Source organism: Equus caballus, chromosome 8 (genome assembly GCF_041296265.1).
Source record: "Equus caballus isolate H_3958 breed thoroughbred chromosome 8, TB-T2T, whole genome shotgun sequence".
In the NCBI taxonomy this organism is placed as follows: Eukaryota; Metazoa; Chordata; class Mammalia; order Perissodactyla; family Equidae; genus Equus; species Equus caballus.
In genome coordinates, this window is record NC_091691.1 from 54,956,357 (window position 1) to 54,983,404 (window position 27,048).

The 27,048-nt window shown below is 42.3% G+C and overlaps 1 long non-coding RNA gene across 2 annotated transcripts; it reads left to right on the forward strand.

The window, feature by feature from the left end:
* The first annotated feature begins 1,618 nt into the window (after positions 1 to 1,618).
* LOC138925379 (uncharacterized) lies at positions 1,619 to 25,539 on the forward strand. Of its 2 annotated transcripts, XR_011441445.1 has the most exons (4): positions 1,783 to 2,047; positions 3,791 to 3,956; positions 4,413 to 4,643; positions 24,859 to 25,539. It is a non-coding gene; the product is annotated as an uncharacterized lncRNA (long non-coding RNA). The 2 variants fall into 2 exon arrangements; XR_011441444.1 differs by lacking the exons at positions 4,413 to 4,643; positions 24,859 to 25,539 and adding an exon at positions 3,637 to 3,676 and having other exon boundaries at positions 1,619 to 2,414; positions 3,791 to 3,990.
* The last annotated feature ends 1,509 nt before the right edge of the window (positions 25,540 to 27,048 follow it).

Below are 27,048 nucleotides of genomic sequence, written 5' to 3' on the forward strand. Positions count from 1 at the left end.
CCTGTATTCTTCCAGCTAACGTCACAGGTTGATTTGTTTGTGATGATCAGTCAGTAATGATCAGTGTTGAACGTTAGCCACAGTACAAATATCCTCTGTGTTTTATGGGCTACATATTTGGAACTTTAGCAATACTTATCTGGAGGACTGTTCCTTACAGGCACACACTCTGATTTTATTGTGCCCATTTTTCTCAAACGCAATTTTTGCCTGCAGAGCCAATGCTGGCAGAGGTATTGCAGAATCAGAATGGTGGGAGACCTTTAGACCTCACAGAAAAGCCTGCGGGGCCAGAACTTTGTCTCCTCTTCTGTCTTTCACAGGCAGGAGTGGTTTACCAGATCCTTGTTCTCAAAGGACTAACCAGGCCTGGGCTTGGACTCCAATGCCGGCTCTCCTTTTCTCTCTTGCTGTCTGTTGGAAGGACTCCCCCCGCCAGTTGCTTGTCAGGTGCAGGCTCTTGGCAACCTGCAGACAAGCTCAGTGGAAGCTCATGTTTCTGACCACGGCATAGCCATTGACAGGAAGGGCTGGCATGTATCACTTCTCGGCGGCCAACCAGGTGATTGCTTTCCCAAAGGTGGGAACAGGTGCTTCTCCTATCTCTCTACTGTGCCTCTTTTTCTCCAGTCAGGCTGTTTGGTGGGTTGCCCTTTGGTAAAATCCACTTAGACAGCGCCTGGCAGGGATGTTATGCCACTCAGAGGCACCTATGAGAGCTGATCTTTGCAGAATGGAATAGATCACCAATCATGCAGCAGCTCCCTGGGCCTGAACAAACCTTTCCTTCAAGCTAGCCCACATTTACTTGATATGAAAAAAATATATATACATATATATATATATATACACAAACACACACACACACTTACAAAAATATATGTCGCTGACATCAGCCCTTTTCTTTCCCAGGGATAGTTGCAGTTTTAAAGATTACTAGGTGGGGGCCGGCCCCATGGGCTAGTGGTTAAGTTCATGTGCTTTGCTTCGGCGGCTCAGGCTTTCGCCGGTTCGGATCCTGAGCACAGACCTAGCACCGCTCATCAAGCCATGCTGAGGTGGTGTTCCACATAGCACAACCAGAAGGATCTACAACTAGAATATACAACTATATACTAGAGGGGCGTTGGGGAGAGGAAGAAGAAGAAGGACAAAAAAAAAAAAGATTGGCAACAGATGCTAGCTCAGGTGCCAATCTTTAAAAAAGAAAAAGATTACTGGGTGATAGGAAGCAGTGCTACACTCACAGAACCAGGTCTGGCTGGAGACATTTCAGGCATCAGTTAAAGGCCTAGGGGCAACTCTTTTATCTGCAGAGGAATTGCAAAGGAGGAGGGAGAAAGATGGGTTTGGTCTGGGTGAATCCGTCCTCCAGGAGGACAAAACTCAGGCCGATACACTGATGTTGTGTTGAGTTTATCCCCGCTGCCCACTGACGTACATTGTTAGAATGGCCTTCCTGGGACCCTTCAAACAGTCCTGCAGAGGCTTCTGACTCTTTTATCTGTAAGGCCAGCCTTGTGTGCAGCTGGGCTGACCATGAAAAACTAAACATCCTTGTCAGATAGTAAATTCCACTCAAGTCGGAACTATACCCATCCTTGAGCATAAATTCTGAATGTTTAGTTCAGAACTCTGCACCTCATGGTCACTTAATAAATATTTGCTGACTTGTTGACACACTGCTCAGAAAAGATGTGTCCATGAAAATAAGCACGCACAGCATTTATCTGTGTGACCTTGGGCCAGTTTTCTAGCCTTTTTGGATTACTGTTTTCTCATCTGTAAAAAATACAGTGCTTTACATTTATTGGGTGCTAACCCTGTATGAGGCTTTGAGCTAAGCACTTTACAGTCATGATCTCATTGAGTCCTTAAAACACAGCCATGGAGTATGAACTATTGCTGTTTTACAGACGGGAAGACTCTGGCATAAAGAAGCTGCAGGTCACTGAGCGGTTAAGTGGCAGAATGACAACCTGAAGGTAGCAGTCTGGCTCCAGAGCCCACAAGTTACTCACCACCCTGTAATGAAGGGATAATGAAGGTACGTGTAACTAATTTATTTACGCACTTAATCAGCATATCTCTGGGGAATGCCCTCTGCTCCAGGTCCGCTAGAGCTGTGGCATGAATTCAGTGGGAGAAGGGGAGCAAAGCCTCTCGTGTTAGGAATGCTTTTGGCTACAAGTAACAGAACATCCAACTAACAGTGGTGGGAGGTGGGCTCGCAGGCGGTGGGCTTTCCGGCAGTAGTGATTCTGCTGTACATTACTGGGCATTAACCACCCTGAGACTCTTTGGCTGAAAGTGTTCTCAGGCTTTTTCAGGGTGGCACCAAAAACGGAGAGATGTGAGGCTCTCAGCTTCCATATGAGCTTTGATTCCTTGCCGAATCCATGCAGGCCACCCAGGTAAGGCCTTTCCCTGCTCCCCACCTTCACAAGAGCAATGTCTCCTCATGGGTGGGGAGCACATATGCCCTTTGAGGGTGAAATTGGAGGAGTCTTGGCTCTTCCTAGAATAACTTCTCATTTTCTGGAATGCCTGCAGCCCATTTCTGTGAAACCAGGCCATGAGTAACTAACTGGAAGAGCAATGATTTGAGATTTAAAAAATTACTATTGGTGGAACTCCCTGACGGTTCCCTTCATTATTCAAAATTAGCTTTTTTTATTTTCAGGCGAGCACTTGAAACAGGGAGCATGGTGATTAAATGTTTGGCTATGAGCACTTATGAGGGTCTATGTTTTTCATTTCTCCTCTGTTGTTTTCTGTTAGAGGATCTCCTGAAATGAGGTTAAAATGTCTCTTATATCCACACTTTTGGCTCCATTTTTATTGCCAATAATAATGCTCTCACTGAGTCCTCCATCACCTTATGAGCATTGCAATAGCCTCCCAACTTGTCTCTTCCCCTCTAATCTATTCTGTTCCCTACCACCAAATTATTCTGTCTGAAATACTGCTTTCCTCATGTCATTGCTCTGCTCTTAAAACTGTGTGTCACTCCTCTCTACCCAATGAGAAAACTCCAGAATGTTCAGCCTGGAGTTCTGATCTCCACTCTCAGACCCTGGTTGTCCCTCCTTTCCCTTTCGTTCTCCAATGAGAACTTGTTCTCCCCACCAAGCAGCTCCTGGGTTCTACTTCTACTCCTCTGCTCTGCTCTTCACCTGGAGTTCTCTACTCTGCCTCTCTAGCTCTCCTATCCAAGGCTCTCTTCAACCACGTAGTCTCCTCTGGCCAGTCTTGCCATCCTTGGCAGTCTCTCCTCCCTACTCTCAGATATTCTATGGTCCTTATTACCCTGAGACATTTTCACTAGTGAGGAGTGAGCAAATGCTAAATGAGTTTATTACTTATGGCTCCAGGACTTGCCTCTACCACTTTCTCTATTTATTGCTCCTGGCAGAATTGGTGATACTTGTTATAGTATAATGAAGAATTTCAGGGAAAGGGATGGGTTTGAGTCAGACATACTATGGTAGACATTGTCAGTTGCCCATCCAATGTCTGTCTCCCTTCTTCTTTACCAGCAAGACTCCTATTTTATTCAATATTGTAATGTGCCCAGGCATAGTGGTTTAATCTTAAATCTAAGCTAATCAGAACTCTCACACTCCTATTTCTCAGCTTCCGTTACAGCGAGGAGTGGCCATGTGACACTGTACTGGTAAGCATGCCAGATCTCTTTAAGAAGGGTTTTGTTTCCTGAAAAAAGACACAGTGTTTGAAGAGAAAGCTCATTAGTGTTGAACCTTTCCCTTCTTTCTGCCTTGAATATCAGCAGGACGTTTGGGACCCATACTGACCATTTTGCAACCGTAAGGAAATGAGTCTGAGAATGAAAAGTCAGTGTGTTGGATATGGTAAACAGAAGGACAGGAAGAACCTGGATGCTTGGTGTCTTTGTTGAATCACCATGTCAACATGCAACTGCCTCTCAACTTCCTGTATGTGAAATAATTAAATATCTTTAATACTTAAGCCACTTTTAGTTGGATGTTCTATGACTTGCAGCTGAAAGCACTCCTAACTTGTACAACCATATTCATATTTCCAGGCCTAAATGATGCATGAACATTGTACATATAATGAAATGCTTTGAACCACCACACGGGCAGATGTGATATTTCATTAAAACAGAAATCTTTAGGAAATTAACATCATAAGCAGATGCTTCTGGGTATACTCCATTTACAAGAGAAATAAACTTTTTCAATGACAAACTTTAAAGTTAATTCATAACCATAACAATCAATTGAATAATAGGACAGTTGAGCAAGAAAAGAAAGATTGCATTATCCCACTAACTGGGGGAAAAAGCTAATTTTTTAAATAACCAAATTTTAGCTATAAATAATGTCCCACTAATAATTACATATTAATTTTGTTTTGCTATTTGTTAGGGAAACCTCCGTTCCTTGTCTTCATGTTTTCTCAAGAGGCTTCTGCCAAAGCAACATTCCTGGGCTTTCTTTTCATTCTTATTCATTCCTTTCCACGAAAAGAGTGAGTTGCTTAATAAGAAAGTTTGGGGAGCAGCTTCCAGGCATACTCCACCCAGCCTCTCCCTGGCTTCTCAGTCGCTGGTGAAGCAGCTTGACCTCTGGATGTAAATACCTCTGCTGATCCATGTAGTAAGTAAGCTTCACGGGTCTTGATCTGCTCCTGCTTGGGTGATGCCGGCAGTTGGAATGGACAAGTTCAAATCCAAGGGGATGTATTAGGAAATCCAATTGTGGCCATTAGTCAAGCATGGATCTCCAATTCAACTTTATTAGTAATTAAGTTGATATTTTGGTCTCCATCAGTCTCTCTCCTGTGTCTACTTCTCAAGTGATTTCAAACATAGGAAAAAAAGAAGTTTATTATTAATTGGTGACCTCAAATGCTGACTTAGAGCCATGAGTGTGGAATTCTTCTGGAATGTTTCTTGCTTGAGTGTCAGGAAACTAATCTCATTTTTGAAATAATAATCATAACAATGCTATTATTTTATCTGATTAGTCATTTACTTATTCATTTCTTTAGCGATTATTTATTGAGTATCTATTACATATGCTATAAATGTGCTCGATATGCAGTGGTCAGCAAAAATGGACATGACTCATATAATAAAAAATCAAATGTAAAATTAGACTATTCTGAGTACTACTAAGGAGAGGGACAGAACATCATCTTCCATGAAAACAGATAATAAAGGGACTTGATTTAATTGTGGAGATCAAGAAAGGCTTGGATAAGGAAGCAATATTCAATCTGAGGAGTGAATTGGCATTAACTAATTGAGGGGGGCAAGAAAGAATATTTTAGGCACGTGCAAAGGCCCTGTGACAGGAGGGAACATGGCAAATACAAGGGAATTAAAGAAGTCCAGAGTAGATTGAGGAGAAGGAGATAAGGTGATATTGTAGATGAGTTTGGAGAGATAGTAGGGGCCAAGTCATGCAGAACCTTGAAAGCCACATTAAGTAAGGAGTTTGGTCTTTATCTTTAGAACAACAGGAAAGCACTCAGCTTGGCAGGAGGTCAGACAGATGATGGCAGCTTGGACTAGGGTGGCAGTGATACAGACAGAGAGAAGGAGACACACTGGGGAAATATTTGGAAGATAAACTTGACAGAACTTAGTCATGGGTAGGATGGGGGTATCAAGGATGACATGCAGCTTTATGGCTTGTATAACTAGATGGATAAGGTCAGGCATTTACTGAAAGAAAAACTGTTGGAGAAGACCATGTTTAGGAGGATGGATGAAGAGTTTGGTTTTGGACTTGTTGAGCCTGAAATCAAGCCTTTTTAGACATACATAGAAAAGGCAGCTGAACATATGGGTCCTGAGTGTAGCTAGGTAGTCTGGGGTATATATATATATATATGTACACAAGGTAATTGAAGTTGTAGGCTTGGGTGAGCTTATTTGGGGAAAGTTTGTAGAAAATACAGTGGAAGAGCAAGACCGGCAGAACACTAACATTTAATGGTCAGAAAGAGGGATATGAGCCTGAAAAGGAGAATAAAATGAGAAATTACAGACATAGGAAGAAAACCAATAGCATACCATGGAAGCCAGGAGGAAAGCTTAAATAAGAGTGTTGTGCTCAACTCTGTCTAACCCTGTCAAGACAGGGAAGACAAGAGCTGAAACAGGTTCATTCATTGAATTTAGTCACTGAGACCTTAACAAGAAGTTATCACTAGAGAGATGGGGCAGAAACCCTGCTGGAGTGTGTTAAGTACTGAGTGAGAGATGGTTACAAGAGGAAACAGTAAGTTTAAGAAAACTCTTCTAGAAATTTTTCTGTGAAGGGAAGGAAAAGAAAGGTAGAACTGAAGTTAGAGAATATTTTTAAATGTGATTTAAGATGATTTAGTACGTCCAATGGTAAGGGTTTGCTTGAGAAAAAGAGTCTGAAATTATGAAAGAAAAAGAATACTTGTTAGTGTGAAGGTCCTAAGAAGATGGGAGGGGATGGGATGCAAAGTGAAGCCAAAGAACTGACTTTAGGGAGAAGAATCCATAGCTCTTCCATCATAAAAGGAGAGAAGGAAAGCATAGATGTAGATTCGTAGACCAGGAGGCCAGTGAATTCTTGTTGGGCGGCCTCAATCTCCTCTGTGAAGTGGATGAAAGTGAAAGGGAAGCTATGAGCAGGGCAGAGGGAGAGTAGAGAAGATCTGTATAGTCACAGAAAGTGAGAGATTGAGTTGACCAATACACGTGTGTGGACACACGTATTGTTGGGCAGTACTGATGGCCCATTTGAGGTGGGTGATCATGAACTTATAGTGAAGCAGTAATACTTTCTTGAAAAATTAAGCATAGCTATTTTAAAATTCTATGTCTAAATACTCTATTGCCTATGGGTTTGTTTATATTGCCCATTTGAAAAATCTTGCTTGTTTGTCAAGTTTTCTCTTCTGGTATGCTCAGTAATTTTTTATTGAATAACCAGTTACTTTTTAAAAAACAGTAAACACTTATTATCATATAGTTTCTCTGAGTCAGAAATTCATGGGTAGCAGAGCTGGATGGTGCTAGTTACGGATCTCCCATGAGCTTATACTAAAGTATCAGCTAGAGCTGTAGTCATCTCAAGGCTTGACTGGACCCGTAGGATCCCCTTCCAAGTTAGCGCACTCACGTGGCCATTCATAGAAGGCCAATGTCTCAATTTCTCAGCACATGGACTCTCCAGAGAGCTGCTTGAGAGGCCTCTGACGTGGCGACTGGCTTCTCTAGAGTGAGGGATGTAAGGAACATGATGGAAGTGAGTGCTCACTTATTTTTGACCGAGTGTTTGATAGAGAAAATTTGAGACACTGGGGGATGGTTTCTTCCTCCACAGAAGATTTGTCTTTGTTATTGGAAAGGAGCTAAGTGAAAGGCACTAACAATACGTCACCTTCATCCGATCAGGAGTTGAAATAAGAAATTTTCGTCTCTGTGATGGCTTGTATATTTCCAAGTCACTTTTACTTCTTGGGTGTAGCCCTTTGGGGTCCCAGCTAATTTCCTGGGGTGTTTACCAGGCAGGCCTGGAACTCTAATTATTGACTTCTCAGACCCTTGAGACTGCCAAAATTCCCACCCACCTTCTCAGTCTCTCAGCTGTGCTTTCAGTATTACAGGTGCCTGGAGGGCCATGATTCTCACATCTTAGGGTACGTGAGACTCAACCAGAGGGTTTGTTAAAGCAGATTTCTGGATCTCACTCCTCCAGAGTTTCTGATTCAGTTGATGTGGGGTGGAGCCTGAGAATTTGCATTTCTAACAGGTTCCAAGGTGCTACTGCTTATCAGTGCCCATACTTTGAAACCACCATTCTGGCGGAAAGGCAGCCCTAGATGGGATTCCTTCCTCCCTGGGATCTTGACAGCATAATTTCTCACTGCCTTGGTAACTTTCCAATGTCCTTAAACTGATGTTTCTTTTCACATGTTTCTTACAGTCAGAGAGAGGGTTGTTCTGAACCGCCGACTCTGCTTTTGCCGGAAGAAAAACTTCCAAACTAACGATGGCTAACACTTATAGAGAAAGTATTACGTGTCAGACCGTGGCTGTACGACTGTTGACTGTACAACTCTAGGGGGCGTCGTTCACATTGTGTTTTATGTGACTGGCCGCACAATGCTGGTGGAGTTGTGCAATGCAGCCCTGTGTAGCTGGGCACTGTGCAATGATCTTTATATGCATTATTTCATTTATCCCCGCAAACTTTCTACTATCCTTATTTGAAGGTGAGAAAACGTAAACTTAGAATGAATTACTTTCCAAAGGTCACAGGGTTTGTCAACTGCTAAGACTCTATTTCTTGATATGTGGGAAACAAAGTTTGCATTAAGCTTTTGAATTTCCCACCTTCCCTATCTGTAAAATGGGCATGATAGCATTTATTCTTCACCTCAGAGCTGGGTAGAGTGAGTTAATGAAGCAGTGCACTTAAACTCTTGAGAGTTTTCTGGGATAAGAGAATTAACTTTCATTATCACAGTTCCGTGCAAGAAAGTGGTTTTGTTACGAAGGTATAAACACCTCCAGTTGTTAGGCAGGCAAATGAAGACAACTAACGAAGCAGAGCTAAGGCCAAGACAGGTGTTTCAAATAGCCCTGCAGAGTGATGGTAAGAGGCATCTACCTTTCAAATGGCACCCTGCTTTAAAAAGCAACAGCTTTAAAAAGCAACAGCTTCATCCACCGAGGCGTGTAAGACCAAGGCTCTTCTCTCCTAGTTTTCCGCTTTCCCTCAAGGACATCAGGTGTTCAATTCATTTCTTCTTTCATTTCCTCTCCTTCCTCAGTGACTAGCTACAAAGTGTTAATTTAAAAAGTAAGTACTGGGAGAGCCCCTAGACCCTTCAAGCATGATTATTGCAATATAAAACCCTTTACCTAGAGGTCGCAGGTTCAAATCTAGGCTGGGTCAGCAGTGACCACAAGTCTAATGACTGGCCATCTCTTGTCTGTTTCACGGTTCATGTGAAATGAATTGATGGCCTCAGCTCTCTTGCTATCCACATCAGAATGGGCATTGCCAGACACCAGTTGGCATTCTCAGTGCAGAGGCCAAGACCTCAACAGAAAGCTTTACCCCTCTGAGCTTGCCTCCTAAAGAATATACGTATGGGGCAAGGGAAAAAGGGCATGAGTTACTTGGGAAAAGAGAGAACGAGCCATCGTCTTACCCTTCCAGTTTCAGACTACAAAGAAGATACCTCTCTTCAGACCTAGGGTAGGGGTTGACTCCCAGCTTGTCATTCACTTTTGGAAATTTATCCAGCAGAGGAGAGAAGACAATTGCCAGTAGTAGATGATGCAGGTAATGTTGTAGAGAGGAAACTGATCTTGCTGTCTTGATCAAAAAGAGGAGCCAGACTGGAGAGCAAACAGGAAGGGGAACAGGACAGTGAGGAACAGGCGTGAACATTTACAGAGGCAGAGACCTCCATTTCTTCTTTGCACATGTAAACAATCATGCGAACGCCAGAGGCCCAGAGAAGCCAGCAGTAGGAGCTCCTGTTGTTTCTCTTTTGACTGATTCTCTCCCAGCTGGCTCCACACTCCCTGCGGGAAGGCAGAGTTTCCATGCACTGCTCTTGTTATCTCCTATGGAGTCAATGTCAAGGACAGGTGTGGGCACTGACACCCGCCCTCCTGGCCCTCACTGAGGTGTACTATTTATTGTCATCTCTGTGTAGAGGCATTTCCAGACTAGTTTTGGTTCAGGAAACAAAATGCTTTTTTTTTCCCCCCCAAAAGGGGGCAGTTGAATTTTAAGCTCCTTTTTTGTTTTCATTTACTACGTTGTTCCTATTACCAAAGTCCTTCCCTGAATCTAAGGGCCTTCTGATTTTCATCTGAGCCTCTGAAACTCTATCACGCTATCAATAGAATGGAATATGGTGGGATCCAAATTTCAGTAGGTCAACATGTGAAGCTGAGAAGGTAGTGGTGAAGAACATGGACTCTTCTTTCTAGAAATCTGGTGGTGGAAGAGAAAGACAGAACAATGCGGCAGGGGGAGGGGTTTGCAGGGAGGTTTGTTAGGAGGAGGAAAGAATTGTGCGTATATTTTCAGTTTGAGAGATGGTAAGAGAGGGAGAATAAAACTGCGTGGGACAGAAGGGCAAATAATTTTTAGACAAGTGCCAGAGAAGGAAAAAGGAAAGGAATCAACTGCATAGGAGGAGGAGGTATTTCTGAAGAAGATGAGCTTCACAGGGAAGAAAGGGTGCCGTCTTGGGTACATTTCAGATGTGGAGAGTCAAGTCTTGGGCTCTTCATCAATAATGTGCTCTATTTTCTTTGCATGGTAGAAGGCAAGGCTCTTCACTGAGAGGTGCCTGGCAGCCTGGGAATGTGCCAAAGATTTGAGGGAACAGGGAAAGGAAGCCACAAGGGAACAGTCATGGAGGGCTGTGGGCGGGCTGGGTTGAGATGGACCTGCACCCCCTATCTGGATATTAGGATCATCTTTAAAGTCATCCACCAGAGCTTGGCTTCCAGTCACTCAGTGGGGACCACTGCTTCATATTACACGAGGAGGTGTGACCTGAGGATTGGAGAGAAAACAGACTATAGAGAATTCTTCCCAACATAGACATAGAATGGGGAAAAAAAACCCCAAGTGGGGTTGTCAAAAACTTTTAAAGAACTTTATAAAAAACTTTTCTCTTATTTAAGTCAAAACAGCATGGAAAATAATAATATGGCGTTCAAGCTCCCTTCTCTCTGTTGGGGGTGATGCTTGAAGAAAAAGAAAAGTGTATTCTGTGGTTACTCATATTTTAATTGGTCACAATATGAAGCAAAAGTTTAAAACGATATGCTAGAAATCTCTCCCTTCTGGAACATTCAATTAAAATCTGTGGGGGGAAAAGCCTCAAGATGACAGCCAGAGCATAATAACAACAGCAACAACAACAAAAGTCACTGTAAACCTAGGCTTTAGGCAGGGGGACGACAATGAAATGAGTCAAGTGTGTGTGTGTTTTGGGGACGTGGGCGGGGGGCTGTAGTGGTATTGTGGCCACCCCTAGCTGAAGGCTCAGCCTCAGCCTGAGCATTTAGCCTTAGACTGCCAGCAAGGGTATTTTGCTCTGAGCCAGAGCGTGATGTGGACAGACTTCATCTCAGGCATGTGAAGTCCTGCTTTTCCTCGCCCTTTTTTACCTTTCGCAGTTCCTGCTTCCAACCCTGAGGAATATCCAGTGTCTTCTCTTATGCTTTCACTAGTAAAGGATTTGAATTGCATTCACACTAAGGTAAAAATAGCTGAGGATAGGAAAGATCAGTTACTTGTCTCAGGAGTATTAGCACTTTAATAAGGCAGGTCTTAAAATAAATGTTACTGAGCTCTGAAGTAACATCACGTGGATAGAAGCTTATTCTGCTTATTCAAAAAACACATTATGAGACCATCCCACACTCCTGCCAGCAAGAAGGCTACATGGGATGGCTTATAGAGTTATTCGCATCCTGGAAAGGAACTCAGAAATTTTAACATGTTGTATTGATTAGATGATGTCAAAATCACCATACTAAAAATGAAGCCTTATTATAGACAAAATGATCTATGAACTCTTTAGCATTTAACATCCACTTGACAATTTTTGTTTTGTTTTATTTTTTTCCCTCAAAGGAGAAAATACATGCCTTACAGGTGGAGTTCACGTGTGCATACACGTGCAAGCACATGCACATCTGTGTCAACAGGTTTGGCAATATCCTTGTGCAGCACACATTCCACCTGAAGTTCCTACACAGAGTCAGTCCCTGTCACTCTGTCCTCATAGTCACCGCATGGCACCATTATCTCAATATCACAGAGAAGGGAACTGACACATGGAGAGCTTGAAGGCCTTGCCCAAGCACACACAGCCTGCTCATGGTGGAGCTGGGATTTGAACCCACAAGTTCAACAGGGGTATAGTGTCTGGGCTCTAACCACTCTGCAAACTGGCTTTGAGAACTTTAGCTGGACTTCGCAGAGACAGTTGTTTCTGAACTAGGCGTTGAAGAATGAGTCTTCCAGGTTGGAATGGGGTAGGTAGGGTTTGCTTAGTCTTCCACACACATGGCAGAGCGTGGTAAAGTTGGGGAATGCAGGAGCTCAGCGAGGTGGGAGGCATAGGATGGACACAGGGAAGTGACCACACATCCCAGTTAGCCCATGGCAATCTGGGTGTTCATCTGTTTTCCCAGTGTAATTACAAATGGCACCTGTTTTTACTCTCAAAAGAGTCTGGATTTGGCTGGTGTTTTGTGGTCCACCCACCTATGGGGGCCCGTTCACACAGAACCTCGAATGGCGTGCTACACAGTTTGGATTTTATTCTGCGGGGTGGGAAAACATGTTTGATACCCAGAATTGCTTGGGGAAAGGACAGGAAAAGCAGGAAGGAGACCTGTCCTTCTCATACTAAAGGACTTACTTTGTAGGATTGTTGTCAAAATTCATTGAAATGGATTGAGAACGGTGTGGTAGGCAGTGAAATCCTCAGTATACCTTAGATCTTCTTATCCTTATTTTTTTTCCCCTCCTTTTTCTCTTTCTTGTCTCCTCCTCCTCCCTCATTCCTTTCTTCTTTTCCTTCTTCTCCTTGTCATTATTACTGGGAACATAACCCAGCCCCCTTTCTCCTTTGTGGTTCTTCCTCTCTGAACTTCTACCTAATCACCCATCCTTCAACAGTAAGCAGAGTCTGAGGAGCCTTCGGAGCGGCAGGTACAAGGTAAGGATGGTGAACCCACCCTAAGAAATAGAATGCAAGGAGCACCAAGGTGGCCTGGAGGTGGGGAGGCGACTTGAGGTACAAACAATTCCCTAGACCCTGATTCTTGAATTTTAAAAGCTCAGCAAACTCAGCTGAAGGCTGTTACATCATCGGATGCTTATTCAACCTCTTCCTGGCAGTAGGAGGGGAAAAAAAGCCCAGCAACGACTGAAAGCTCACATTGTAATTCTCACAGCTGGGAATCTGATCAGGGTCATGTTACCAATATGAACAGCACAAAGCCGGCAGTCTAATATTAATATCTAATAGATTGAGTATCACACATCAGCATCACACATCAAACACAGTGTGTTTTTGAAGCAGATATCAAATAATGTTTCCACTCTTGATTATGTTCCCTTTGTTCTAGGGCAGTAGAAAAGAAATGAGTGACGAGTCCCTGGTCACATTATTTAGGGAGTTGGTAACAGCAGGCCAAACAGTGAGTAAGGAAAGGGCTGGGGAAGTGATTATTGATTAAGCACCATCAATGCACCTGGGATGCAATATACATTGTGTTAACCCTCCCAATAAGTAGGGATTATTACGTCCATTTTACAGATAAAGATACTTTACCTAAAGATAAAATAGTTGATAGTCACACCAACAGTAAGTGCTGGAACTGGGATCCAACTCCAAGTGCTTCGTAAGAACAGCCACATTTTTGCAAGTCCTAACACTGTAATGACATTAAAATACACATCCGTGGATAATTTCATACTGATGGGTCTGCCTGACGTTGGATCTACTCATGGCTTGTCTTGAGGGAGTTGGAGGGATATAGGCACCATGAATTAAAAATGCTGAGAGAGAAGGCATGAAGCCAAAAATGAGTCCCTGAGATTGAAAACATGGAGGGAGTCAAATACCAAGCAGAGTAAATAAGCATGTGCTATAGTGCAATAGAGACTGGTAAGTACTATGGAGAAAACGAAAGCAGGAGAGACGTAGGGAGTTTTGGGGGAAATTTGATTTTATCCGAAATTAATTAATAGCATAAATATTAAGTGAAGACATTTGTTCTTCCATATTATAAACTCCATGATGCCATGGGTTGTGTCTATTTTCTTCACCATGGTATCCTTAGTGCCTTCAGCTGTGCCTGGCACACAGTAGGCTTTCAATTAGCATTTGTTAAGTGAACAAGTGAATGAATGTGCACAGGAATTAGGATGCATATGCAATGGATTAGACAAATTCACATGGAGAGTAATCCTTTGGATGTTAAGGTCCAAGACCTAGAGTCAAGATGCTCTTCCTCTAGTCTTGGTATGGTTTTCCAATTCCAAATTCAGAAAGCTTAGGGGAAAGACTGCAGGGAATCATTAGGTAAAGTTAACGTCAATGACAGAAGGATATAGAGGCAAGAAACTGAAGTGCCCAGGCTGGGGTTCGGGACCTGGAAAGTTCTTACATGGTTTTGCTTCCAAGGGACTCATGCTATGACTTATGGAGTCAAGGAATGGAGCCAGCCTGTCTTATTCCTTTGGTTACGGTTAGGGGAGGTGTTGATTTTGTACAATGATTAATTCAATTTACATGTTCCTTCACCAAGCCTGAATTGTATCAATTAAGTAGTCCTGTGGCCCAGATATACTGTATTGCAAATAAAGATACAACCTTGGTAACTACAGGAAGGAGACACAAATCTAAATCTTTTTGGATGACAAAATTGCCCATTTTCAGGGAGCTTCTCAATCACTTGGTTCACTTTTACCAGGATGATTCAAGTACGTGGCTAGATTTAGAATGCAGCCAGCTCCTGTGCTCAACTGTGTAAACAGATTGCTTATGCGTTGATTCATTACGTGTTAGTTCAAAACAAAAATTGACTGCCTTTGGTTAACTTATGTAGCTAAAACATCAACTACCTACTGCCTTCTTTTCCATTTGCAGAAAGTGGCAATATTAGCATGTGACAGGACCAGGACAAATTAAGTGAAAACTACACTTCTTCATTGGGTTGCAACAAACAGAAACACGAGCTGGCTAATTCTAGTGATTGAGGTTTAGTGCAAGCATTCAAAGGGAAGGAAGGAAGCAAAAAACATCAACTCAAGTGTCCTGCAGGCCTCCTGTGGCCCTGAAACCTCATGGAGAGCTGCAGAGTGAAGTTGTTTGAATTCTGGTTCTTCTACTTGCAAGCTGTGTGACCTTGGACGAGGTGCATAACCCTGCTGGTTTCCTCGGCTATTAAGGAGAAATAATAGCATCTACCCCATACGTTGTTGTTAGGATTAAATGAATTAATGCATGTAGATCCTCGTAGTGCCTGGCATATGTGGTGCGTCCTCTAAGAGCACTGGCCCTCATTACTATTATTGTCATTATTCAGCTCATCCAGCTTCTAGCATGGACCTTAGTGACCCACTGGCAGCTCTGGCTATTCTGCTATCATAACTTTAGAAGTGGATGCTCCCTCCTTGTCATTCAGCCATGTATGGAACTCAGTTGAACTTGACTTTGACTCAAAGTCTCCTCTTACCACTTCTTTAGTTCTTTAGCCAGTTTGCTTCCCCACTCTGTGCAAGAAACCTTTTCTTCCAGCCATCCTTCCTCTCACTCTAATCTTTGCAAACATACACACACACACACACACACTACGAGCTCCACAAACACCAAACAAACACAACTATCCCTTCACTTCTCAGAGAAACCAAAAGGAATCAGAAATAAATTCCCTCAAGTTCTTGCCATTAGATCTACAAAACTACCTGAATGTATCACCATCTCACTGTCTTGCCTCCTATTGCATGAAGGGAAGTGTGCTTCCTGCCTGGGACAGTCACTCACCATGCTCTGAAGCCCACCTCCTCTTGTCTCTGACAAAGCTTATTCTACTACTTCTGTTTTTCACCTTCCTTTCTTTCCAGGATTATTCCTATGTACAAATACAAATTTCTCTCATCTTTAATAATCTCTCCCATTCATTTCTCTCTCCTTTTTCTGAAAACAGCACAACATCCATGTACATGAGCTGTCTCTGTCCGTTCTCCCACCCTGACCCCAGCCAGTGCTTGACCTCTGTTATCTCACCTCTCCTTCACCACTGGATCCAAACTGCCCTCACAAAGTCACCAGTGACTTGGATTTTGCTAAAGCCAGTGGGAAATATTTGATGGCATCCAACCTATTTGACCTCTCCTTCCTTCCAGAAAAACATGCCTTGATGCTGGTCATCTGATCTTCCTCCTACTTCTCCAGCTGCTTCTCACTCTCCTTTGCCAGTTCATCTTCTCCTTCAGGAAATTTTAAATGTCTTTAATCAACCAACTTCTCTCCACCTCCACTGCCACTACCTCAGTCCAAAGCATCAACGTCTTCTACCCAGACTGTTCAATAGGCCTCTAAATATTCTTGGCATGACCTCTCTCCAGATGCCTGCCCTACAGTAAACACCCCTCTACTTGAAATCCTTTAATGGCCTCCCAGTAAGCTTAGAATAAAACAAGGTAATAGTAATAATCTTTATTATGGCCTGGACACCTCTGCATATTCTCCATGGCCTCCGTCTCCAGTTCCATCTTATGCCTCTCTATTATTCACTTTCTGCTCCTGACACCCTGGCTTTCTCTTTGTCCCTCAAATGATCATGTTTTTTCTCAGACTCAAGGCCTCTGGGTGAGCCCATCTCTTGTTCTGAATGCGTCTGCCCTACTCTTTGCTGAGTTCCTGTTTATCCTTCAAGAACAAAACTTCCACAGGAAAGTTTTCCAGCATGCCTGAGAACTAGGTCAAGTCTTTCTGTTACAGGCTCTTGCGGTGCCTTGTACTTCTCTCTCATAATAGTTACTACGATTGACTATGTGAAGTTTTGGTCTAATATCTCTCTCTGCTGCTAGTTTGTAGGTCCATGAGGACTTATTCAGAGCTCTCTATTTCACCACTGTGCTCCCAGCATCTAGACCAGTACCTGGACCATGTAGAATAAATGAATGAGAGAAAAAAACCAACTTCAATTTTTAAAACCATTATTCCCAAGGGAAATTTGCAAAGCTGTTTTAAATACTATAATGTGCTTCTAAGGTTTGAACCCGAAGTCCCTGCCTTCCCTAACCCCTTCGTCATCTTTCCAACTGAGTTCAGACTCTTTGTCCAGCTGTATACTGTCACCGCCTCATCTGTAAGTCCTGTTTTAAGCACAGGCATACCTCATGTTGTTGCACTTCACTTTATTGTGCTTTGCAGATATTGCATTTTTTTTTACAAAACCCTCCACCAGCAAAATGATTATGACTTGCTGAAGGCTCAAATGATGGTTAGCAATTTTTAGCAATAAGGCATTTTTAAATTGAGGTATATACATTACTTTTTTAGACATAATGCTGTTGCACACTTAATAGGCTACAATAGAGTGTAAAAATAACTTTTATATGCACCGGGAAACCAAAAAATTTGTGTGACTTGCTTTACTGCAGTATCCACTTTATTGTGCTGATCTGGCACTGAACCTGCAATATCTCCATGGTACGTCTGTATGTTTCCCTCCCAAGCGCCCCCTGGTTTTTATCTTCTCTGTTTCAGCTATTGGTGTCACCATTTCCTTTACCTCTTTAAAATCAAAACCAAAGAAGCCTAAAAAAGTGCACTTAAGAGTTTTTTTTGATTATAAAAGTATTATATGTTCATTGAAGAAATTTGAAAAATATATTTATAAAAACATAAGAAAATAAAAATCAGCTATTTGTCTAACCAGCAATAATCATTGTTACTATTTTGGTATATACCATTTCATACTTTTTCTGTGAATATGTATACATTATTTTTAAAGTGTGGCAGAGTTCTGCCTTCCTTTTTTTTCTATGAGGAAGATTGGCCCTGAGCTAACATCCCCCGCCAATCCTCCTCTTTTTGCTGAGGAAGACTGGCCCTGAGCTAACATATGTGCCCATCTTCCTCTATTTTATGTGTGGGACACCTGCTACAGCATAGCTTGATAAGCAGTGCATAAGTCCATGCCTGGGATCTGAACTAGCAAACCCCAGGCCACCAAAGCAGAGCATGCGAACCCAACTGCTATACCACCAGGCCAGCCCCATGCCTGCCTTTCTCAATTAACATTTTTATTATGGGAATTTTCAAAATAAAGAGAACTATATAATTAATAACTATCAACATTTTGTCATTCTTGTTTTATCTAATTCCCTTATTTTATTTTTGAGTATTATAAAGCAAATTCTAGGCTTCATACAGTGTCACCCTATAACACTTCAGTAAGACTCTTTAACACTGAAAACTTTTAAAAAACATAACTAAACTGTCATTATCATATCTAACAAATGTAGGAGTAAATTCTCAATTTCATCTGATAATTAGTCCATGTTTGATTTTCCCTGGCTGTGTCAAAAGTGTCTTTTTACTCTAAGCTTGTTTGGCTTAGAATCCAAAGTCTGCTTGCTGTATTTGATTTCTATATACAGAATTTTAAAAATTAGGAACATATTGTGCAAGCTGTTTATAATCTACCTTTTTTTTAACAATATATTCTGCACATTTTCCCAAGTATTAAAGATTTTTCTTCAATGATGCTAATGTCTATACAATATTCCATACTTTTTAGATCATCTTATTATTAGATATTTAGCTTATTTTCAGTTATATTACCCATAAGTAAGGCTTTGATGTACATACCTGAGGTATGACTCATGAGAAGTAGAAAATCTAGGTTCAAGATAGTAAGTGTGTTTGTTAGATTTTTGATATTGCCAAATCGCTCTACATAAGAGTACACCAATTTACCTTCTTGTGGGCAGCGTATTTCTTACAAACACTAGCTATTATTGAAAACTTAATTATTAATTTTACCCAAATCAATAGGCGAAATAATATCTTGTTATTGTTTTTATTGGCCTTCTTTAGTGTGGTTAAATATGGCTTCATATGTTTAATAGCCTTTTAAATTTCTTTTGAAATGTTCATGTTCAAATCCTTTGTTCATTTTTCTAATTTGTTTTACATTTTATTATTGACTTGTCAGGGTTTTTGTTTCTTCTAAACTTTACTGAAGTTATGTTATAGATGTTGAAGTACTGTATTTTTGGAGTTTGTCGTTTTCCCTTTCTAAATTTATGTTTTATTCCTTCCTGTCATATCCTTAATCAATCCTAATTTTTAATCCTCATTCCTTACAAAGTCTTAAATGTGTCAGCTTCTCTCTCATATTACAGTGCTGCGACTCTGACTGAACTTCTCAACAGCTCGCCCTTCTGATTTTTTTTGTCTTACTCTCCTTTCTAGTCCATTGTGAAGGCTGCTGCCTAATGAATACTTCTATAACCACTTCCATCATATTGCTTTTCCATGCATGACTCAGAAAGGGCTCTTCACAGCATATCAGATGAAATCTAAACTCCTCAGCCCAGAATTTAGTAACATCCACAGTTTGATTTAAACTCTCTTTTCTAAACTAATTTCTGATTCTTTTTGTAGAAGGGCCATCCATGACAGCCGGGATGATGTTCTCACTCTCCCCATAACACATCTCTTTTGACCATGTTCTTCCTCAGCCTTCTTCTCAAAGCTCAGGCCAAACCAAACTTCTCCACTGTCAAGGTCCATCTTCAAGTCCCATCTGCCCTGTGAAGTCTTTGTGAGTTGCCTCAGCCCAGAGATCTCTCCTTCTGCCATCTTTCCAAATTCTTATAGTTAGCTTCATGTGTCTTTTAGCATCTCCTACTTGTTCAACTATTTCATTTTGGTTTCCTCAATAAAAGAAAGTGTGATTCCCTTTTTGAGAGCAGGTGCTGTGTCATCTTTTTCTGCTTCTTCTATAGTGCATGGACTCATCCCAGGTATGGACACTTACTAACAGCAAATTCTTGATTGAAAGGTGGCACTACTCACTTGCCAAGAGCAGAACAGGAACTTTCGAATCATTTCCCTCATAGTGATAAATGGTCACAGACATCTGTAATCATTAATCCTGTCTTCCTTTTGACTAGTTTCATATGTGCAAACCATGAGTGATTGGATTACATCTTCATTCAGCAGGAGTGGAATAGAATTTTCATCTGTACACAAAGCTGACTCACTGAAAGCAATTTAGTGGTCTCAGTAGATGGACCTGCCATTCTGAAAGGCAGCCAACAGATGGGGAGTGTCCCTTTCTTAGCCAAGGGAGGGGAAAATATGAGATTTAATCCTGTTTTTTTAAAAGCTGAATGACAAACTCAAGATGATATTCATAGAAGATGTATTTCTATTGCTAAGAAAAAAAAGACAGATGAACTCAGCCCTCATTTAATAAAAGTGAAGAATACATTTGTTTATGCTCACATCAAAGGAGAACATTGAAAGTCAAGGGAGTATGTCCAATGGTTTTGCAAAGAGGCGCCTCCTGGGGACCTTTACAATCAATGTTGTCCGCAGAAAGTCACTGTCTTTGCTGTAGTGAAGGGCAAATCATTTCCCAGTTGGTCTGCTTTTCAAGATTCCATGATGAACTCTACTCCTGGAAATGTCTGAATCAAAACAGAATGTTAAGGAGTCTGACTCTAAATACAAACTTAAAGTATGAGATAATCGCCCTGGCTGTATGGCAGGTTTTCAAAGACGTTATTAGAATGGTCTATTTTATCAGAGCACACGTTTTGTTCACTGATGTATCCTAAGTGCCTAGAAAAGTGCTTGGCAGTTAGTGCCTGATAAATATTTACTGAGTTTAATTCAATTGAATTATTCTTAAATTCTTGATCCTGTGGTTGGATGAGTACATGTGGGTACGTGTGTAAATATGTCGAATGGAGAGAAAGAAAAAGACATAGCACGTGCTTGCTCCTTGTGCTATAATGTTCCAGATAACAACATACACTAATGATAATGGTGTTTTCAAATTACAAAGTTCTTTCACCATTCATTCGTTCATTCATTCAGTTAATACTTATTGGATGCCTGTTATGTACCAGGCACTATCGTGGATATTAGTAATGAGAACATGGTATCTGCCTGTATGTGTTTACAGTCTAGGTGGGAAAAACAGGCAGACAAATAGACCATCACAGTGCAAGTGTCAGATACAGAGGTAATCAAACGGGGCTTCAGGACAGCCACCCATTCACAAAGGTGCTGCTCAAGCTGAGACTGAAGAGAGAGGCCCCACTCCAAGGGACTGGCCCAGAGGAAAAAGAGATATGTCTACTTTCCTGTCTAAAGAAGAGCCTTGTCTCACTCTTTTCTCGAGCATCTGACCCCACCTGCTCCCCACTGGTGGTGAGATATGACCAGTCTGACACAGGATAGGTGGGTCCCAAGTAAACTGCTAAAAGTCTTGCTGATGTGGCACTCCTGGCCCTGGGCAAGGGAGGGCGCTGGCTGAGTGTCATTCCTTATGTAAGTAGTCTGTCACCACCTCCCCGCCTGTGGCTTGCCCACTGCTCCGGTCCAGTGGTGGTGGCCTTCAGGACTCTGCTGCATGCTGGTGGGCAGCGCCACTGCACCTGCCCAAGCACCACCCCCTGGACTTCCAGGTCACTGTGCTGCTGTCACTTCAAAGAAATCATTTGCTCCCTGTCCCGGCCTCCTGAGTGGGTACGAGAAGGCCAGTTTCACTAGGGAGACTCTCATCCTTTTCTCTATTGCTGGAAGAGTGGGGAGAATCATGTGCTGTGTTAAGGTCATTCACCTGAACTCTAGAGGCCCAGAGTTCTTTCCTGGGCTCTGTTCCCCTTGGGGGTCAGTTGAGGCTCTCTTGTACCCTCTTGTCTCGGCTTCCATCTGGAGAAACAACTCCATGAGCACTGTGTGTGGTCCTTGGTTTACTGTCTTTGGAGTTAAGGAAATACAATAATGAGGGCCATTATTTAATGAGTACCTATTTAGTGAGTACTGTGTGTGAGGGACTTTGCAATCATGATCTCTAATGATATCCACAACCCTGCAAAGTAACTATCAGCATTCGCTGAGAAAACTGAGACTCAAAGAAGTTTAATAATGGGTCCAAGGTCATACTAAGCTGTAGATTTAGGATTCAAATTCTGGTGCATCTTGCTCCAAAGCTATGGTCTTTCTAGAATGTCATGTGACTACCCATCCAAGCCATCATACTCCTAATTTCTTATTTCCCAGGCACCCCCCTAATGGAAAGCTTCAACTTTTTATATCACCCATCTTCCTGTAGTGGCAGCAAAGAGGTTTCTGCCTCCAGATCATCTTAGTCAGCCCCCTGACCCACAGTGCAAACAACTCCAGGATGTCTGACGGTCTCTCATGGTCAGGAGTATGTGTCCTCTTCTTCCATCTTCTAACTCTTAGAAACAGTGGCAATTATAGCTTTATAATGCCTTTAAGCCTTTGGGTTTATTATTAAATGGCTGTGATATACCAGCCCCTGGGAATACAAGGAGAGGTGATAAATCTTGCCTTCGAGTCCAGACTTAAGGTCAAATAATAACAATGTAGTATAGAAAATGCAACAAGAGGATTATGTATAAGGAATAGTGAAAAGAGGCAAGATTAACTCTGTTTAGGGAGTTGAGGATAATTCACTAAGAAGGTGATGGTTGGGTCAGGCCATGAAACATGAGTAGGAGTTTGGGAGCAAATAAGGGAGGGACAGGATATTGGAGACAGAGGGAGTTAGAGTCAATCCCAGGGTCCTATCTTGGCTTGGCCAACATTACTTGTGTGGGCAAGGATAAGCCAGCTGGCCCCTGGGTCTCAGTCTTCCCTTTACAGGGAAAATATGTTACAACAGCTACCAACAAGTCTTCAATAGGTCCTTTCTGGCTCTGAATGTGTGATGCTACATCAGAAAAGCCTGGGCCAGTGTTCTTGTTTCCTCAGATGAGCATGAAACTCCTTCGTCCTAATATTCTCTGAAGTGAGAAGGGTACTCACCCTTTCTAGCTTCCGGGAGTCCATTTAGTAAATGAATGCTGGAGCTACTGTGGGATTGACTCACAGCTTGCAGTTGTCATCAGCTTAGCACTCCTCCTACAGACACACTCACACCCTGGCTGCCCAGCAGCCAGCTCGGAGAAAGGGGCTAATTGTCTTCCCCTTTCTTCTTCTGATTACAGGGATTCTGTTAGTGATGAATATGGGAAATGCAGCATTTGAAAAGGAAAGACAATTTAATGTTTTTAAGTAACATTTCTATATCTAATTGCAAAAGTAACACATATTCATTGTAGAAAAGGTTGAAAAGTAGCAGGGAAGAAAATACTACCTGTCAGTTCTTTACTAAGAGATAATTATGTCAATATTCTGTTCTTCACGCATGCATTTTAGAAAAAGAGAGAATAATAATGTGCTATACATACTCTTTGTAACCTATCTTTTTCATCTGATAGTATGATGAAAATATGTCATTAGTACTCTTCTGGTGCATTATTTTTAGTGACTTCATAATATTCTCTCTGTTATTATTCTTCACGTATTTAACCAGTCTTCTATCACTGGGCATGGAGATTGTTCTCGAGTTTTCACAAACGTCAACAGCACTGTGATGAACACCTTGTAGCTTCATCTTTGTACACACAGATGATTACTCTAATCTCAAGAAGGGTGTTAAGCAGATAGACTGAATTTAGAAATAAGCCTTCTGCAAGGCTGCAGGGACGACAACTTTGTTTAGGAGTTAGTTGTCTCCCTGGTTGCACGTGCTCAGGATGACTGGACAACTGAGACCGTGGCTCCCCTTGCTGAGCTGTGTCGGTCCTGGCACCTCCTCATGTGCTCTGAACCCCTGCCAAGGGGCCGGGGCCTCCCAGCTGAGAGCCACCCCTGAGGGTGGGACAGCACCATGGGGAGAAGGAGGAGAGGCTCCCAGCAATTTTTCGTGACACCAGGCTTCTGTTCAGTGCTTTGGAAAATTAAAAGTAGAACCCCACCCAGGCCACATCTTTAGTCTAAAATGTCCTGTGGGTGGATTTTGGAATTGGTTCCTGAGGGACAGGGCGAAGCACAGCCCTCAAGGACATCTAAACTAGGAGGAGAAAGGGCTCCAAAAGTGTTGTGTGAGGATGGCATGCTCCACAGGCCACACTCGGCTAGATGACCTCATAGGTCCTTCCCATCTGTAATTCTGGTGATTATTGGAACTGATTTTAGAATCTGACCAGACTCAGAAGACAAACATTTAACAACTAAACCAGCCCCTGTGGAGTTACAGACGCGTCCTCCTCCTCTGTATTTTCAGCCTGAGATCCATCTCTGTTCTCTCTGATGTTTGGGATGGGCTGCATCTCTTTGTTGGTTTCCTTGGCTGGGGGAAGCTCTGTCTTCCTGAGGTGATGGTAGAAGCTCATTCTAGAGCCCACTCTGCCAAGGCAATGGAGCTTCCTACTGCAGTCTGCCACAACGTGAAGGAGAGAATGAATCCACACCCCTCCACCGCCACCTTTTATTAACTGGCCCTGACATAACTGGGACTTTTGGACAGAGTACAGACTTCCTGCTTATCCCTCTGGGGCTTGATACCCAGCCTCAGCTTTTTTTTCACTTGAAGTGAAAATGATTAGCACAGTTGGAACACAAATGCAAGATGATGATGAGGCTACAATATTTTGCTATAGGTCTGTCCCACATTTGTCCAATGCTCATTCAACACATATTTATCACTAGAATGGGATACATTCACTATTTATCGCTATAATCTTTGGTGGCAAGAATCTTTATCTAACTTGTTTACTGCAATAGCATCAGGCATGTAGAATGCCCTCAATAAATATTTGTTGAATGAATGAATGAATGAAGCATCGACTATGGCAAGGTACTGTGCTAGGTGCCAGGAAAGCAACATGGTCTAATGGCAAGGCCACTGGATTTGCAGTCACACAGTTCTGGGTTCCGATCTATGTTGTAGCCTCCATTTCCTCTTCTCAAAAATGGGACTCACAACGCCTGCCTCATAGGGAGGCTGCGATGATTAAATCTGTTGGTCAAATGCCTAGCCCAGCACCAGGACTCAGCAGGTGCTGAGTGAGTCCTTATCGTCCTTCTCCTTCTGCGCCTTCTGGACTGTGGGTCTCCCTGAGGACTGAGCCAGGCTGGGAAGATGCTCGAGAAGGGAGGGCTGCCTTGTACCTGTTGGAGGAAATTGGCTGTGCCCACACAAAGTCATCAATCTCTTTTCAGGCCACACACCTGGAACTGGGACCTGGAAGACATCGGCTCCAGCGGCAGCTGGTTCATCTTATAGCTACAGCCCAGACACATGGAGAATTTAGAGAAGAGAGGAGAAGGAGATTTTCATCCCTCTCCGCGAAAAAAGAGGAAAGCTTCACTTTTATGATGTACACTAGCGTACTGGCTTGGGAACTGAGGTGTTCCTTTTATAGCATTGCTTTGCATAAGACTGCATGATTCCAACTTACGGTACACCAGAGTGTGATTATATTTAAAAGTCAAACACGGAAGATGTCCATTGTCCACATCACAGAAGAAGGATAAGCAGCAGCATGAATCACAGTTCTGTGTGCCCTAATATGCCCCCAAACTAATTGCTTATATGCTTAAATAAAGGGCTCTACTTTGGGTACCAGTCATTAGCAAAGGCAAGCTGATTACATTTCAGAAGAATGTCTGAACTTCCCAAGCCTTATATTTCACACCAGAAACCTAAGCTGAAATATTTTCATGTGGTAACATTTCTGATAGAGGCAAAATAATTTAAACAAATAATTAGCCTTGAGAATAAAAGTGTACACAAAAGCACAATTAATGAATTTACTAATTGTTCTTCCCTGCTGTGGACATTGCTCAAAGTTGAATTTTAAGCTCTTGCATAAATATAAACTACTGTACCAAGCCACAAAACTGTATGACTCACCATTAGTCATTAATGTTGCCTTGAAAACAAACTCGAGTGCTCAGAGAGAAAATGTGTTCACCTAGGCACACATCATTTTCAAAATAAGGCAAGTCTTAGATGATAAACTGGTCTTTGAGTCTCTGGGAAAAAACACACACACAAGAGATTTGTGGGTTTTAATGTCCTATGTAAATATCAGACAGGCAACATTTACCTTATTGGAAATTCTCCATTAGCTGAATAGGAATGAATCTGGTCTGTCCTGACCGTGTGGTCAAATGCCGCCCTCCCTCTCTATCCCACTCCTTGCTGAAACAGAATCAAAATGTGAACTAAAGTGCATTTTGTGTTGGATATTCTCTATATGTGATGGAGGCAGCTTCCTCCTCCTCCCTGTCCATCTCCTCTTCATCTTCATCTTTTCCTCCTCCTCTAATTCCTACAGAAGTAGTGTTTTCTGGATTTGCCTGGAAGGTTGCAAGCTATAGAAAGCGTAAAACAGAAACTGTTCTCATGTTTTCCCAGCCTAGCAACAAAAGTGGGAGAAGGCAACAGAGGGATATCCAAAGGTTAGATAAATTCCTGGCGGAACCACTGGGTGTTTCCTCAAACAGAACAGCAAGAAAAGCTCTTTGTGTCCCTTTGGGTGATTTTTTAAAAAATATGGCTCCAAAAGATTATTATTTCTCATTTTTATATTCAATAACGCTACACCTATAAACAATGCACTTTAAAGTAAACCTACTCGTATAAAGAATTGATCATGTACATCTCTGACTTCGGCATCTTAAGGGACTGTATATAGATTGACGTCAGTTCATAAAATGGAACATTCATTGTGTTGGGGTTTTCTTTCTTCTCATCTACATTTTATAATATGATTGACTGATCTATAGTATTATGGTCTGATCTCAATAAGGACAATTACAAATAATAGGAAGCCCTAGGATTCTGGAAGGGCCTGGACTGATGGGATATTCTAGAGGGGAGAAAAAAGAGGTGAATGGCTTAACAAAGGGGGTTCAAATACTAAAACTTATTTGGAAAAGCTGCTTTATGATATTCCACGGGTTGGGAGGGCAAAGACCGCAGAGAAGCAGGGAATGGAAAGAGGAGGAACAGTGATGACAGTATCTGCTCTTATCAGCCAGAACAAATCTCCATAATGTCCAAAGTGTCATGTTCCTAGGTACAGTGGCCTGAGTCCATGGTGTGGCTAGGGTGGGAAAAGGGGCAGCACAATGATGTAATTTTAGGGGTTTCAGGCAGGGTTCTCTCTCCCCACCAACATGAGGTTTATATTTAAAGGTTTGTTCACCTCCCCCGCCCCCCATTGACTGAGGGCAGAGAAGGAGGAGGAGACACGAGGAGAGGAGGAATAGGGGGCCCCTTGCTGCTCAGATCGGTCTTTACTGGTGGCAGCATTGATGAGGTCACGATCTCTTCAATTTTGTTTGTCCAGACGATACATTTCTGATGATTTGGGTAATTTCAGCAGAAATGAGGGCCCCCGC